The 17,199-nt window shown below is 35.4% G+C and overlaps 1 protein-coding gene across 1 annotated transcript in view; it reads left to right on the top strand.

Moving 5' to 3' along the window:
* The window catches only part of LOC149088139 (agrin-like), a 344,527-nt gene that overhangs the window by 67,248 nt on the left and 260,080 nt on the right, over positions 1-17,199 (top strand). The window lies entirely within an intron of this gene.

The following is a 17,199-nucleotide window of genomic DNA, read 5'->3' as shown; positions in this document are numbered from 1 at the left end:
ACCTCATCTCATGTGCAAAGTTGATTTTGAATTTTTATCTTTGAACATGCTGCAGTAATGATCATCTATCTATAAGACCCTTGTTACACACAAGGTTGCAAGTAGGGGGAAGCAGGCGGGTCTCGTGCCCTGGGCGCTAGAACCGACGGAGCGCAAATTTCATTCTGAAACCACTCCTTCAACATCACAAGGGGGCGTCAAAATGTGCGCTTACCCCGTGTGGCCAAGCATCTAGTTGCAGCCCTGGTCATACATGCAAAGCTACGCATTTAAGTGTTAAATATGGGCATTGAATTGTCAAAGAAAGAGTAGAGAGCAAGATCATTTTCAAATTTTTATTTCTTTTCAAAGATTTGTTGTTCCACAAGTTGGTCGAGCAAAGGAAAAGAAAAGTCCTCCTTTAGTATAATTTTTCCAAACTGAACTTTCTGTTACATAATGATGATTTTCATGATTTCTGGAACGGTGATCATAAACCCGCCAGAGCAACGGGCATGCTATGAACTGTTTGTGTCTTGCGATGACATTAATTGACATAAAAATTATCAAATTTGTATAAATAATTACTTTTATAGTAATTAAACCTTGTTAATGAATCACTAAGTGATATCAAAAATATATAAACTTTTTTTTTGAAATGTTTTAAATTTGAAAAAAAAATGAGTGTATAAAAATTTGAGTGAAAAAATATTAGAATCTCGGATTTATTGAGAGTAGCAATTCTTCCTGATAGATGGCAGCAGCAACATACTCAGATAGGATCACTATGTTGGAAAGATCTTGTGAATCCAAATAACGAATTTTTATGAATGCGAGGAAAATAAATGTTTTAGGCCGGTATTACACTATAAAAGTTTGATAAAAGTCCTATTATAAAACTTTAAAAATGCAGCCAATAAGGTCAACGATTGCATTTTCTAGAATGTAATCTAACCTTATTTGTTAGATTTTTCAAGTTTTATAAAATGGATTTTATCAAACTTTTATAGTGTAATGCCGACCTTAGAAGAAATTTGCACTAAAAAACAAATTACTTTAAAATATACATAGTTGTTTTATGCAATAATTGTACTGTGAATTTTTACTGGTGATATTCAGTTATGATATTCAGGCTACATGTTAATTATTTATCTGTTATTGCCACTGAATATTCTTTATATGCTTTTCTGAAATTCTTCCACTCTTCAGTTCTGAGATTATTTCTTCCCACAATTATGAAACTATTTCTTTTTTCAACACTGAATTTTCATAAATATTAAAATTTTTCCTTTCCTCGTTGAAAAAAATTCAACAATTTTGAAAACGTACTGCGTATCTTTAATTTTGAATTTCAATTATTTTTGAAAATATTTCTTTAATTAACTTTTTTTAATCTGAATTTAATTATTAATCATGAATTAAACTTTTTTTAATCATTTGAATTTCCATGTTCTAAAAATATTTTTTCTACAATTAAAAAAAAATATTCCTACTGTTATTCTGAATTTTAAAAATTTGTTTTAAAATCAAATTTTAAATGTTTTTTCCAAAAACATTCCTAACATTATTTCTGAAATTTCATTTCCCGTTACATTAATTCTGAGAGAATTTTCAACATTTCTGAAAATATTTCTTTATCAATTCTGTATTTCCAATATTTTTGAAACTATTTCTTTCATCGATTTTCAATTTTGATTATTTCTGAAAATATTATACAAATACGATACAAATGCCACATTAGGCAAAACGCCCAAATACGTGGCTGAAAACGAGATGCCAATGAAAAATATTTCTTTCGTTAACTCTGAATTTAGATTATGTTTGAAAATATTTCTTTCATTATTTCTGAAAATGTTTCATTACTTCTGAAAATGTTTCATTATTTCTGAAAATGTTTCATTACTTCTGAAAATGTTTCATTATTTCTGAAAATATTTCATTATTTCTAAAAATATTTCTTCCATTATTTCTTTCACTAATTCTGAATTTTAATTTTGTCTAAAAATATTTCCTTTATTGAAAAATTGATTTTTTTAATCCTGGAATTGTTTCTTTAATTTTGATTGCCATCGATTCAGTCATTATCTCTCTGATAAATACAGAAAATGCCAAATCTTGTATGGACGGGATTTTCCCATATATTTAAATCAATGTTTCACACTGACTCAAAAAAAATTCCCTAACTTTTTTTATCAACTTTTTCAAGTTCAAAATAAGCAATTATCAGTATTTAATTTTGCATTCTCAACAAATGCATTTAAGACAGTGATTCCCAAAGTGGGCGTTAACACCCCCTTGGGGGCGATGGAAAGTTCCAAGGGGGCGGTAGAAGCTACGGGTATAATATAGGATCCTATGGGTTAAATTGTGTTGGGGGGGGGGCGATGGAAGAAAAATATTTCTCAAGAAGGGGGCGATGGGACAAAAAAGGTTGGGAAACTATGATTTAAGAGATCAAAATCTTTTGTTACGTAAAATTCTTATTCTTTGAGTTATATCACTTCTTCTTAATTCTTTGAATTATTTTATTTGTTTTTAATTCTTGGCATTATTGTCTTCTACTAATTATATTATGCAAATAATATTAGTGCAAGCAATCACAAAAAATATTTCTTAAGATTTTAGTCCGAGTCATTCCACCAAAATTTGCTTACGATTTCTCTTGCCAATCGGGGGGGGGGGGGGGGGGGTGGACGTCTTGACAGTTTCAGAGAAGGGGTGAATCAGCATCCAAAATTTCATACATTATTACAAAATATACAGGAATGGTGAAAAATATCCACACAAAAGAAATATATAAACACACAATTTAAACGTAAATTGGCAAAACAAAATTGATAAAAATGATGACTTAACAAAAATAAATGTCGACAGCTATTTAAAATGGAAATCCCACTTTGATTAATTATTTTATAACTTCGTTTTGTAAATTTACTTTATAACTTCGCTTTTACAAGGGGACACCAGTATCGATTGGTGAGGGACAATGCAAGGTTATGGTGTCGCAGGGAATTTTTTCTAATAGGGTTGTTAATAAATGGAATAGCTTACCCCCGGAGGTAGTAAATTGTAACACAATTGACACGTTTAAAAAGAAATACGATAAACATGTTGGTGTAAATCGAGAAGCTATCCATTCTTAGAATAAGACAACCATAAGTATTCTTTATGGGCATTGTATAACATTTTATCATGTGTATATATTGTTTATAATTTGTGTTAATTGCATTTTAATGGGGTTGCTGTAATTTTTGAAACATATGACATCCATATTTTTATGGGCATCTTTTTATCAGCCACCTCGTTGGGCATTTTGCCTGTTGTGGCGTTGTATTTGTATTTGTATATATAATCTTCATTATATAGGTAAGAAACCTTCCGTTAATTTTTAAAAAAGGCCTGTACTATGCATGTGCACTATGCGGTGCATTTATACGGAATGGTGATTATAAAACTAATTTATTGCCTTCATTTTCGATCCAAGAAATGAGTTTTCAAAACCAAAAGTCAATGTCAGTCTCAGTCTTCAAAAATTTTTAGAAATCTTCTTCCTTTGCGCCATATAATGCTGCATTCCGTATTATTCTTTTCTTAAACCGTAATAAAAACTTATGGAATTTCTAAGATAACTCATCCAAGCGAAGACCTCACATGATTTACCGTATTCCTACTTTTAGGAAAAAAATTTCCGTAAACATTTTTATTATTTAGCTCCAAAACTATATAATTCATTACCGCTAAAAACACTGGATATAACGCACGCGGTACATTTAAAAAAAATCATTACTCAAATTATTAATTTCAATGGACTCTTATTTTGACCTTTAGGAGCAATAATATTTATCCACTTTAGCTTTGTCACTTTAATTATGTAGATTTTTCAGTTTAAAAAAAATTTGCTCTTGTTTGTGTTGTCTATTTGTGTGCTAGTTTCATCCTTTTCCCTTTTTTTGTTTTTGTTTAAGGTTTTGTTTATTTTGCATTTCTCGTCAAGCATTAAGAATTTTGTCTTTTTTGTGTTGTGCATGTTTTTCCGTTGTTTATTTTTATCATTACGTCTTTTATTTGACATTGATAATTTTGTCCCGTTTGTGTTGTACATATGGTTTTTTTTTTCATGTTCCTGTGTGTTCATGTTGTTATTTTTATTTTATTCCTTAATTATCGTGACAAGTTTTGAATCATTCGTACAGGCACCATTGCCTCTGGATGGTGAATATGTTTTACAAATAATAATGTTAAATTTTCTGTGTGAAAATGAATAGATTTGGTTTGAGAAAAGTAATAAATAATTATTAAAAAACAACTGAAAATAAATATAGGATTGATGAATTAAAAATAAGAAAAATAATTAATAAAATTTATTTGTTTAATTTATTTTCATCAGTGCTGAAAAAATATGTATCAGCACCAATGAAAAATCAGAACTAAAGGAAGAAATAGTCCCAAAATGAATGAAAGAAATTATTCCAGAATAATTCAGAATCGATGAAAGAAGCTATTTAAGAAATGATGAAACATTCGATAATTTGGAGACTCCTGTTTCATTTGGAGCTCTGGGTCCCTTTGCTCCACAACGAGGAACAAAAATTAACGCATTTATTCAAATTGGGCTGCGGAGACTTCACTTCGCGACACGAATAATTTTTCACAATTTCAATATTTTCCTGCTTGAAGTTCAGAAACCTTGTTTCACTTACTTAAACAAATTTAAAAGATATACACATAAGAGTATATATTTTTTACTTTTATTACCGTGAGTGGGGAGTCCGGTGCAACCGCACCAGCCGCTCACCCCTAAGGGAGGCTTTTGATATATGTTACTTTCAACAAGGTCGTCTTAAGGAGCATCGTTGGCCTCCAGGCCAAGTAATTTTTTTTGAGGCCCTATCTAGCAAATTCCCGAAAATTTCAACCGGTTCTCAATTTTTGTAAGCCCCGTCCCTTCTCTTGAGGCCGGACGAGCCCCATGCGTTCGGACGGCACTGAATCTCAGTGGTATAAATGAGAATAAGTAACCACAAAAATCTCATTACAGCAGTGGTTTCCAAACTTTTGTCATTCACGGTTCCCTACTCCAAATAATGGTATATCTGCGGCTCCCTAGAATAGTTTCGTAGGTATTTTCACTCTTAGGAAAAAACCCAGTTCAAACCATGAATAGGCACGCAAACCAATATCTACAGCTCGTCGCGACGCCCTTACAAAAGTTGGCGAAGGCCTTAGAAGCCGAGACGCACACGTTGAGGAAACGCCGCATCACAGGACAAGTAAATTCAGTCGTGGAAGTTGTGCCTTCTGTTTCATACAAAAGTAACCAACCAAATGTGAAAACCCACGTGTCAGTACTCGTTTTCATCTTTAACAGAGAAAAAAAACGTGCCCTATATTTCAATTCTCCAGGGTGAAAATTCAAAATAAAAATAAATAAAACATAAATTCAAATAAGCTTCGTTAAAGAACAGAATGTAAACAGTGCATTGTCATTGAAAAATTTGGGATGGCCAAAAAAGTACTTGAGAAATAAAAGTCACGTATGTGTCTGTCATCCTAAGTGCGGAACGTTCAGGCACCAACCTATGGGAGTTATAGGTTGGCTGGCCAATTTCCAAACAAATATGGGAAATTGGGATCACAAGTTGTGGCAAAAAACGAGATGATCAAAGTCGCCAATTATCGTTAAAATCGCCACTGACTGAAAGTTAAGCATCGCTGTGAATCGTAATGGATTAAAATGAAATTTACGAAAAAAAAACTCGAGTTTCAAAATATGACGAAAATACACTATATGTGACAAGAATAATTCTAACTCCTAGAAAAGTGTTCCGTTAGAAAAACATGAACACATATCAACGTTCCAACACATACCACGATGAGTATGTAGGCTGTCCATGTTTCCTTCATGAAAATACGGAAATCGGGATCCATATGAAGGTATAAACATTGCCAAAGGCAAGTAGATTTGTCGTTTATAGCAAAAAATTATCAAAGGCAAGCAGAGTTGCCAATTATAGTCAAAAAATTTTCAAATTAAGTAAAGTTGCCAACGACAGCCAAAAAAATGTTTTTTTTTTTCAAAAATTTGTCAAGTTGTTAACTATCACAATAATTCCTGAAAAATCGTTGATGAAGGGAAATAACGAGCTACTGTAACTGTAAGTCGAAACGGATTCAAAAGCAACTTAAAAACTAAATTTTTGACGATGTGGCATGAATATATTTATATGATTATAATTGATTAAGTTATGATAGTCATTTTATAATATCTAATATATAAATCACACACACAAACCCGCATTCTATAATCGAATATCGCAAGTCTTAATTTCTGTTAACAATGTAAATTCAAGCGAGCCACGTTGAATGTACAGGAAAAAAAAGGGGGGTTTACAAAAAAGTTGGGATGGCCAAAATCACTGGAATACTTCCAGTTAAAAATGGGCCATACGGTTACTCCTACATATACAAGTTTATGGTCTAATACTAAACCATATATGCACCTCGTCCACATTCCTCCGACTCCTAGCGAATTGGTGCGTGTTGGAAAATGCGTGTACGTGTGAATTTTAAGTGATGTTTGCTTCTGTGCAATGTTTGTTATTCGTAGTGCCATCTTCCATCAATTTTTCAAACAAAGAGATAAGTGTAATGATTGAATAGTTGTATCATTGCAGGCCTTTTGCTCTCTGTAGTGAGACTTTTTAACGGAAGGATCAGCTCGCATTCGTGCATCGAAGTTGTGAACCGCAGAAACCAATTTCAGCCGACACCACTGTGGCGACGGTGGGGTTAAGCTTCTAGCCTGCGAGCGTCAGAAATACCGTGTACCTGGCCCGCGGACTAAAAATGCTGTGCACCCTTGTACTAGGATATCCCAGGAATACAGATCATTTGGCCATCCTAGTTAGAAGATTAAGAGGAGTAATTTATCATGAATGACGCCATCGAGGCTTCAGGAAAATGCAGAAAAACAACAGCAATACCCTCTTGATTCTTTCAAAACGGGATTCTGCTACTTTGCTTATATAGCACGTGCTGGAATGAGATAAATCGAGTCAAACAACGATTAACAACCGAAATATCTCGAGGAAAACATTAATTTTTGTAATTAATTAAATCTATTCGTAATTTAAAAAAAAATTTGCATGTTCAAAATTACAAGGAAATACTGGAGGGACTCAGTAAATACGGGTCACACACACATATGGTCACCATCGTTACAGAAGTAACTCTTCATAAACGACATCATCGAAGGCTTCATCAAGAACAAGAAAAACAACAAAACCACACCAGTGCCTCGTGGATTCATACCTAATGAGATCCTGACCTAGCACTTGCAGAAATGAGTTGAATCAAGTTAATTTATACGATTAAAAATCAATATATCTTATCAATTAACTTTGTAATTAATTTAGTGTATATTTAATAACATATTCCTTTCCCTAAGTTCCAACAGCAGCATACAATGTGTTTAATCTCTTAAAAGAAAAAAGATCGAACTTGTTTTTTCTTAACTTAATCAAAAGAAACTCAATTTCATTGTATTTCCCCCTTTTTTTTATCCCTAATATCTTTTCAACGTCCATTTAACACAGACTTTAATTACTTTATTTTTATTTTCTTCTCCCAATTGACTTGGGTGTTAAAAGGCACGCACACACACACACCCGTACACAATGGAGATTATTAATTACAAAAGGAAGCTCTCAATTTGGGGGGAATAGGGCGTCACCGGTTCTTGGCTCCTCACCAGGTGTTGTCTTCTAGAGCTTTTAAAACAATTAGCAGTGGTCCGACAAACATTGATGAATGCGCGGTCCAACACACAATGGTGCTTCCAGAAGTGTTACATGGGAGAGCTCTCGAGCGGTGATTGGATTTCTTTCAAGAAATAATAATATTGCAAAAAAAAAGACTTAGAAGAATGGCGAAAAGAAAAATTGGCCGACTCCTCTTAATTCAGTAGATGCACGTGGCTTTAAACAAGAATAGAAAAAAAGATATGTATATATATATATATTTTCTTGAAAGAAAAATTATAAGGTTTTAACTACTTTTACGGAAACTTATATGTGGTGGAGAAAAATACATATATTCTTAAAAGTATATTTCGTACTGTTCAAGAGAGTAAAGTTCTGTTCAAGGAAATTCTCTTAAGAAGAAATTTTAAGATCTAAAGAAAACTATCGGATTGGTGAATAAATAAAGAAAATATCGCTTGGAAATAAATAAAACAGGTTAAAACCAGTATGAGTTGAGAAAAAGACTGTGAAATCCCTTTATTGTTATTTCTTCTGGAGATGGTCTAAATCCAATGTCTGGACTGAACTTCCCAGACTGCCCAGAGATCTGACAATGACCACTTTATGAAAAGTCTAGACTTTGTACATTGACCTAACATAAGGTTTAGACAAAACAAGGGTTTGACATATAGGAGAATTCGAGCCACTTTATTGGTTTGAAAAAGCGTTACTGGCCGTATAAATGATATGTAAATGTGCCGTGGGTCGTCTGAGTGACCTGTAGTTGTGTTGTGGGTCACTTAAAGGCTCTGGAACTGAGCCATCGGTCATTAAGTGATCTGTAATGATGCCGCCAGCCACAGAATTGATCTGGAAATGCACTGCAGGCCACTTAAGTAATACGGAACTGCACCGCGAGTCACCCAATGATTTATAAATGTGCCGCTTAGTTAATTTTTATGAAATTAACTTTGAGATACGGGCCACATCAGATGACTCCAAGGGCCACACTTGGCCCGTTGGCCATAGGTTGAGCATGTATGACTGTCATTAAAATACCGAATATACCAGCCATAATGTATTTAATTATGCCAAATACTGAAGATTATAGACAATAAATTAGCCGCTGTGGTGGTCGAGTGGTCATAGTGACGGACTCGCATCGCGGGGACCCGAAACCGACCATGGCCCCCGCTCTGTCCCCATAGGGGATATAAGCTGGTCACCCAGAGGGTTTGGGCCATGGTGGAAGAGCGATGCAATATCCGGAGTACTAAGCACCCAAAGACCACCAGCGGATAAGAAGACAAAAAGTTGAGGTTACATGGGCAGGTGCATACGCACGTCGCCAGCAGGCCACGAAGGGGGCCCACAAATAACTATAGACACCATATATAAGATACATAAACATATATATACAAGCATATAAACACTCATATATATATAATATATACAAGACAGGCGACATTGTCCATTGACAGCAACGGGAATCAAGGAACTTCATTGTCTATCAGAAGTCGCGCACAAAGACACCGTGAGACAATCCCAAAATATCGCATTTCATGCCAGAGGATCATAGTCTGAGTCTGATGAAGGGTTGTTATCAGCTTGTGAGGGAGCTGAAACATTCGTACTTTGGCACTGTTTCGTGACTGTTAATTTGTCTTCGTTTGAAATGACGTATCTAATAAGGCGCTTAATTCTTTCGATTCTGGATTGTTTTCTCAGTAACTGTTTCTTCCAAGTGGTGTAATTCTGTGGCGTAGTAGAGCCAAAATGAAAGTCCTTGGTATACTCGCATGCCGTAGCATAGTGAAAGACGGTTCCCTCCCTTCCACATTTACACATGCTTGAAAACCTACTCTTATGAAAACGATGAAGATAGGAGCGGAAGGGGCCATGCTCTGAAAAAAATAAAATAGCCTCTCTAGACCAGCCATAACTAGAGCATTTAACTTGTGGGAGAACTTCATATATCTTACGACCTGTTTTCGTGTCATTTGACCATCGCGATTGCCATTTCTGTAACAGATCATTTTGCAACTTCTTCATCGCCCACGACTTTGGAAGAAGGATAGAGAAATCTGTTCCTGGTCTTTCGGTCGCTCTTTTGGCTAACCGATCAGCTGCTTCATTCCCAGTATTTTCACTATGCGCTTTGATCCATGAGATATAGATATGTCTATTTGGCAGTAACAGGTCTCTAATTTTCCGAGCCATCATGTGGCGTGATAGGGGGTCTAGAACCGCATATAATGAAGAAAGTGAATCAGAAAGAATGTGTGTTTCTTTCTTGCTAGCGCTTGCCTGTTGCGTAGCTGTGAGCAGCGCAAACAGCTCCGCCTGAAATACCGTATTTAGATCATTGAGTTTATTGCTCCAGTTACTTATCTCCAAGTCATCCTGAAAGGTAACCATGGCCGAAGCCACTCCATGCTCAGTTTTGGAGCCATCAGTGTAGATCTTATATTCAGCCTGTGGGTGTATTTCTCCTTTTAGGTCAATGCGGCATTCCTCCACAGATTGTGAAGGATGCTGGGACCATCCTGTGATTTTCCTTTCCATCTGGACGTAGGAAAGTGTCTCGCCATTCCCCAGCGTAACAGGAGTTTTCAGACGGGTCAAGAGGCTAAATTTGGCTTCACATTCTACCAGGAGACTGAGTGGGGGCAATCCCAGTATGACTTGTAGTGCATTTGTGGGCGTAGTTGAGTAGGCCTTAGAGATATATAGCAGATATCCCCTCTGAATTGAGTCAAGGCGCTTCTGTAGGGATACGGTAGCATTGGCTCCCCATATGGCGGCTCCATACACCAAAATACGTTGTGCGACCGTGATGTAAAGAGTCCTGCGCATCCTAGTGTTGATTCCCCAATTCCTGCCTGCTATGCAGTGAAGCCTCGTGAGTAGTTGATTGGATCTTGTGTTCAGCTCTGTGATATGGTCTTTCCAGTCCAATTTGTCGTTAAAATGGATACCTAGAATTTTAATTTTGCGGAGTCTCTTGATGAAGTTGTTTGACGAACGAATTTGTGGCGGACGTTTCCCTTTGGGGGAGACCCATAGGAAGTTTGTTTTGTTGGTGGCTAATTTAAGGCCGTTCTCAATTAGCCAGTTGCTGATATCAGCCAGGACGCTGGAGGCGTTTTTACCAACTCCCTCCACCGTGGGGCCCGAGACCAATACGATAATGTCATCCGCATAGGCCTGGACCAGCACGTTATTTGGCCACTTGAGCTGGAAGATGTTGTTAAGTACCAGATTCCAATATAGTGGGCCAGAGCAGGACCCCTGTGGGCAACCTTGAGTTAATTGTTTCGACACTGCTCCACTGCCAGTAACTATTGAAACTGTATGGTTAGAAAGAATGTCTTCGGCTATTTTCTTTAGCTGGGAGGAAATTGGAGCCTCATTTAATCTGCTGCGGATAACTGGATATTTAACAGAGTCGAAAGCCCCTTGAACGTCAAGAGTTATGATTGCCATGTCGTGCTTTTTCTTTTTCTGTGTATTAATTTCTTGCTGAATGGCAACCAGAGCGTGTTCAGTGGAGACACCATGTCTGAAACCAAATTGGTGGTCATTGATCCAATTAACTTTGTCTAACTCGAATACAATTCGTTGTGCAATTATCTTTTCAAATATTTTTCCTACAGTCGACAGGACCTACAGTCCTACAGTCGGGGACCCGGGTTCGAGCCCCACCGTCGCCACAGTGGTGGTCGGCTGAAGTTGGTTTTCTGTGGTTCCCAACTTTGAGGCGCAAATGCGAGCCGATCTCCCCGTTAAAAAGTCTCGCCACAGAGAGCAACAGGCCTACAAACAGTACAAATATTCAGTCACTACACATCACTCACTTCACTTCTGAGATATAGATGGCAGCACTGAAAAATCATGCACACCACTAGATACGCACTAAGACTGTTAGGTATACACACTTACACTTCCGGCACAACTCACTAGGCAGTAAATTGCCCATGGAGATAGACCAGGGTTGTGCTCGGCTTAAAAAAAAAAAAAAAAAAGACAATAAATTATTAAAAGTATCCTCTTTGAACCGGAGATATAAATCATCATTTATTTTAACAATGTCTACAAATAGTTTTCGCAATCATTATGTGAAGAATGTTGCGTAAAAAACATTTTCCTGTATTGTTCGACGTGAAGAACATTATTCTATAATGATACCGAGCAACAATCACATCATGTTCGATATTATTCTATTTCAATAATACCCAATAGTTAGTAACTAAATACCACTAAGTCCAGAAGATAAATCTGGGTATTAGGAGTATACCTACTCGTAATAAGATACATGATTGTAATTGGTAATAAGTTAACATGATTGTAATTGGTAATAAGTTAACATGATCGGTAACATGAACGGTACATGATCTGTTATTTACAGTCATTGTTGCAGGAAGCACAGCTTTGTGAAACAACGGTGAAATTCATTGTTTGATAAAGTATTATTAAAACTCATTGTTAAACAAAATATCGTGAAATAATTGTTTTGAGGAGGTATTTTAGAAATTGAAGAGCTTACCAATATTAAATTACGAAAGAAATTGTTTTCACTTTGTTTGTTACTTGACACGAACGATTCTTCGAAAGACACTGTTTCAAACACATTGTTGCAAAAAATGATGTTGAAAACAGATTGTTGTGTGAAGCAGTGTTTAAAGCCAATTGTGCTACATAATTAACTGTTGAAACCGGTTATTGGCGCTGTTGAATTTTTTCTCAGAACTGGATATCACTATTTAAATTATTCCCATACTGTTTCCTTCTCGAAAATCTGTTACTTTCTATATTACTGAGCATTATTTAATTTTTTTTTTCATAGAGCATTGAAAGTTATCGTTTTATAGGCCATTGATGAAAAATATTTTCAAAATCTGCCACTATAGGATGAATTTGAATACCTTTCGAATTGTTACTTTTTTGAAAATTTGTTGATTATTATGAAATTTTTCTTCAATGTCTTCAACGGTTTTTGTATAGAATATTCTCAAACCTGTTTGCTGTATGAAGCACTGTTGAATATTGATTGTTGCACAAATCACTTAAAATATTTTATCAATTGAGATAAATAAGTTTTCATTGTTTTCCTTGTGAAATTCTCAAACCACTCCTTTGAACTGATATTGCTGCATAAATACAAATACAAATACAACGCCACAACAGGCAAATTGCCCAACGAGGTGGCAACCTGACGTAAAGTTTGTTTCTGTGTAATGCTTGTTATGTGTAGTGCTGTCATCTGCCCCCAGTTTTACTAACTATGAGTGAAGTGTTATGGTTGGATGATTTACCGTTGTAGGACTGTTGCTCTCTGTGGCGAGACTTTTTAACGGGGAGATCGGCTCGCATTTGCGCCTTGAAGTTGGGAACCACAGAAAACCAACTTCAGCCGACCACCACTGTGGGGTTCGAACCCGGATCCTCGCATCACGAGTCCGGCACTATAACCACTCGACCACCACAGCGGCGACCAAATGCAGCGGCTAAAGTATTATCAAAACTGCCAGACTTCACGTCAGGCATTGTTGAAACAGTCTTGCATTACGCATTGTTGAAACAGTCTTGCATTACGCATTGTTGAAACAGTCTTGCATTAAGCATTGTTGAAACAGATTCTTACATGAGGCATTGTAGAAAACAAATGTTTGCAGGGATCATAATTGAAATGGATTATTTCAAGACGTATTGAGAAAAATCAGTTTTTCCTCTAGATATTTTTTTCACTTCAGCAATTGCTATAGAAATTATTTTCATTATTTTTGAAATAATAAATTTCACCTAAACTTCATGCTACAATCGCTTTCAAAGAAATGGAAATGAATAAAATATGTTTATTCCTTTTAATCCTGTTTCATGATTTATGCTTTTTCGAACAATATTTTCATTTGCTGGTTTTCGAATCAATTGCATTGTATTCATATTATATTTTTCATGAAAAATATTATATACCGTCACGCAAAACATTGACGCACCCTCTCAATATATAAAGAGGATTTATTTTTGTAAAGCAATAAAACAAAATCTTTTTGAAATCATGGTATCCTTAGCCACCTCTAGAGTTTACAGAGTGGAGTAAAACATGATTCGTCTACGTTTGAAAATTAGCCTTCTTAATGCCGGAGGCTGAACCAAAAACATATAATCGATAAAAGAACAGTCAGCACAGTAATGAACGGAAATTTTAATTGTTGTAACAGAGTTTTTGTTACAACCGAGCTTGACATTTGTGAAACCTTTAACATATGAAAAATATAATCAGATCCAACCGAATACCATACAAGAAGTTTAAATTCGATTATAATTGGAGTGGCCATATTTCATCGAGAAAAATTAAGGACTTAGGGATCATTAATACAGGACATCGCTAGTTATCGCAAAAATGATGCTAATTGTGAGTGAAAAAGCATTCTTGAAAACAAATTCTTGCGTATTGTTGAAAACCTATTTTGGAAAACGAATGGAACATCGTTCAAAATAGATTCTTGCATGAATTGTTAGTAAAAATGAATTAAACGTCCGAAATATTTTTAGAGTTTATCAAATAGTATGAAAATAATTTTCATCACTCTTGAGACACACAATCCGTTTTACCAATAATTTATTCAACAATCGGTTTTCAACAATAATAGTCCGATAAGCAAAACAATTTGCGTTTTGTTTATCTTTTTAATCTTTCCACGTGATTCATGCGTTCCAGAACATTATTTTCATTTACTGATTTTCGAATCAAATTCATTGTATGCGCATTATCCCCTTAACGTAAAATTACAAATATAGCCGCGCAAAACATTGACACAGCCTACAAATTAATGAAAAAGGATTCTTTCCTATAAAAACCATAAAAGAAGTTTTATTCAAATCCCGGTATTCTCAGCCGCCTCTGTAGTTTCCGGAATGCAGGAAAACATGATCGTCGATGGTTGAGAGTTAAGAGCTATTCCTCTTCAATTTGCTCGAATATAGTCCATCTAATGCCTGAGGCGAAACCCAAAAACATAAAAGAATAGATGATTTTTCCATGAGACGCTCAACTCCTGTTCTTCAACGGAATAATAATCAATCAACAAGCCCTTAAGAGAAGAAGAAGCGGCAATCTTTTCCTCAGACCAACAGCAAGAAGAACTCGAGATTAATGTTTTGGTGGCAGCAGCATCATGCGTAAACTCGTGCACATGACGCAAAGTTCAATTTCTCAGTCCTTTCTCTCCTACACGGAATAGCGGTCACTGACAGCGAAAGCAAAGTGTATTTCGCCCTCCATAAATATATACGCACACACACACACTCCTCTTCAATCTTAAAAATGTCTACTCAATCTATTCCCCTACCAGACAAAAGAAATGGCATCTGCAAAATTGATATTCCTCCTACTTCTTAAGCTGAAGAACAAAAAATAATCACGCCAAAGTTGCTTCTCAAAAATACCCACAAAGCACTTTCCCCGTAAGAGACATTTTTTTCTGTCCTTATGTCTGGCATTATATATTATTATTTTTTTGTTAGTTGATTGTTTAACCACAACGTTGGTCGGACCATGGTCTTGAGACGACTAGACAAAAGAAAAAAATGTTTTAATGGACAAACTAGACGTTGGACCTCGTTCGAAAGACAGACACGAGGCAGACTTGTTTTCCTGTCAGTTTGAATCTACCTCTTGATGAGCTTCGAGAGGTCTCCGCGATAGTTTGTGGACATCTGCAAGGAACTAAGAAAAATTGGAGTCTCTATATTCCATCTTGAGATAAGAGGTTTTCTTAGAAGACCTGGAAGTTATATTACAATTTTCAAGTTTTTGAGGATTTGTTAGATCATACGATGCATACAGTGCAATACATAAAGATGGTATTTTTCGAGGTGATTGAAAATAATCTCTGTATCTGAGAGATCGAGGAAACCAAATCATTCAAAAAAACTTGATTTTACGGGACGCCAGAAAACGTTTTTTTTTTTTTCATGAAAACATTACATCAATACAACAATTCAATTCATTAGTGAGATTACTAATTAGATAAACTGGTTAATAAAGTGTAAAATAGTTTGCCTTGATTTTAATGATATGAATAAACAGGTAAAATCTTGCTTATTTAAGTTGAATAGTTTTTACCTTGAATTCGACTTTCAATTCCCTCAATTTGGTGAAATGTTATAGATCACTGAACACGTGAAATTTCAGCACCTCTCGACAATTACACCGATTAGGACTTGACTCTTTTGAGATGAAAAAAACTATTGTACTTATATATCCGTATTTTGCACTGAAATGACACTAAAAGATGTGTTTTCCAAAAATACGAAAAAAATTGAGAAAAGAAATGGGTTTAATTGGTATTTACTTGTCATATATATTCAAATATGCATGGGGTTATATGGAGAGTTAACGTATAAAAATCATGAAAAATAGTTACATACTATATAGCTGACCGCGCTGAAAGTGAAATATGTAGCCTATATTTGGACTTTCTCCTGTATAAGAAACAAAAACTGGCAACATAAATTCTCTAACGCATGGATTCTCAAACTGTGCGCCTCGAAGCGGCGGCCCGACAGAGATTTTTTGAAGAGATGCTTTGTTAAACTGCTCTGGGGAGCAGATTAGGGGAAGGAGCGACATCGGTGGAAAAAGTTTGAGAAAAGTTTTTATCAGAGGTGTTGTGCTGTCATCTCTCGTTCATATCTGGAAATGAAATTAGCAGATGCTTGATTTCTTGTTTTAGGTTGGTATCTTCTTAGAGGTCTGCCTGTTCTTCCCGGAAACAAAAACTCTGACATCTAAGCTTAATCCAACATGGTATCACGACGAAGTTGGTATATTAAACTAAATATTATCATATAATATAATAAAAATTCATAAAATATCATTTATTTCCATCATAAAATTCGTAGCGTGATTTACATCTCTTAAGTGAGATTCATGTGTGATGACGGGGCATTTATATGCCAGTATTGGCAAATCTATCATGTTAATCATAGAAAAATATTTCATAACAATAATGCTCAATAAATATTCTTTGTTCCAATTCAAAAATCTATTTATGCGCATTATGCCCCCTAAATATTACAAACGAAGCATAGTATCTATCAAATTAACCGCAGTTCCTGGTATCGTTGTGATTGTATAATAATATTGGGCAAGATTTTGATGCAGTTAAATGTACCAAGGTATTTGAAGTCTGCAGTAATGAAAGTTCTATGGTGGTAGGTAAAATTAAATAATAATATTATCAGAAAAACAGAAAGGAAATTTCATCTGTGATATTATCCCTCCAGTAAATTTATATATTGAAATACGGAACCACTCAAAAACTTTTAATCAGTAGTATAATTTGTGATTTTTTTGATAATACTAAGAGAATTTTGATCTGTAACAGGAGTAGCTATACCAATCAGTGACGCAAGAACTTGATTCTGCACTTGTTTCAAGACTATTCCCACATCTTTTGAAGAGTCACTTATT

The sequence above is a fragment of the Pholcus phalangioides genome, unplaced genomic scaffold, assembly GCF_987345545.1.
Source record: "Pholcus phalangioides strain wild (caught in Gottingen) unplaced genomic scaffold, Ppha-v1.0 ptg000003l_1, whole genome shotgun sequence".
NCBI lineage: Eukaryota > Metazoa > Arthropoda > Arachnida > Araneae > Pholcidae > Pholcus > Pholcus phalangioides.
The sequence above is the reverse complement of the archived record's forward strand: the minus strand, read 5'-3'. Positions and strand labels throughout refer to the sequence as shown.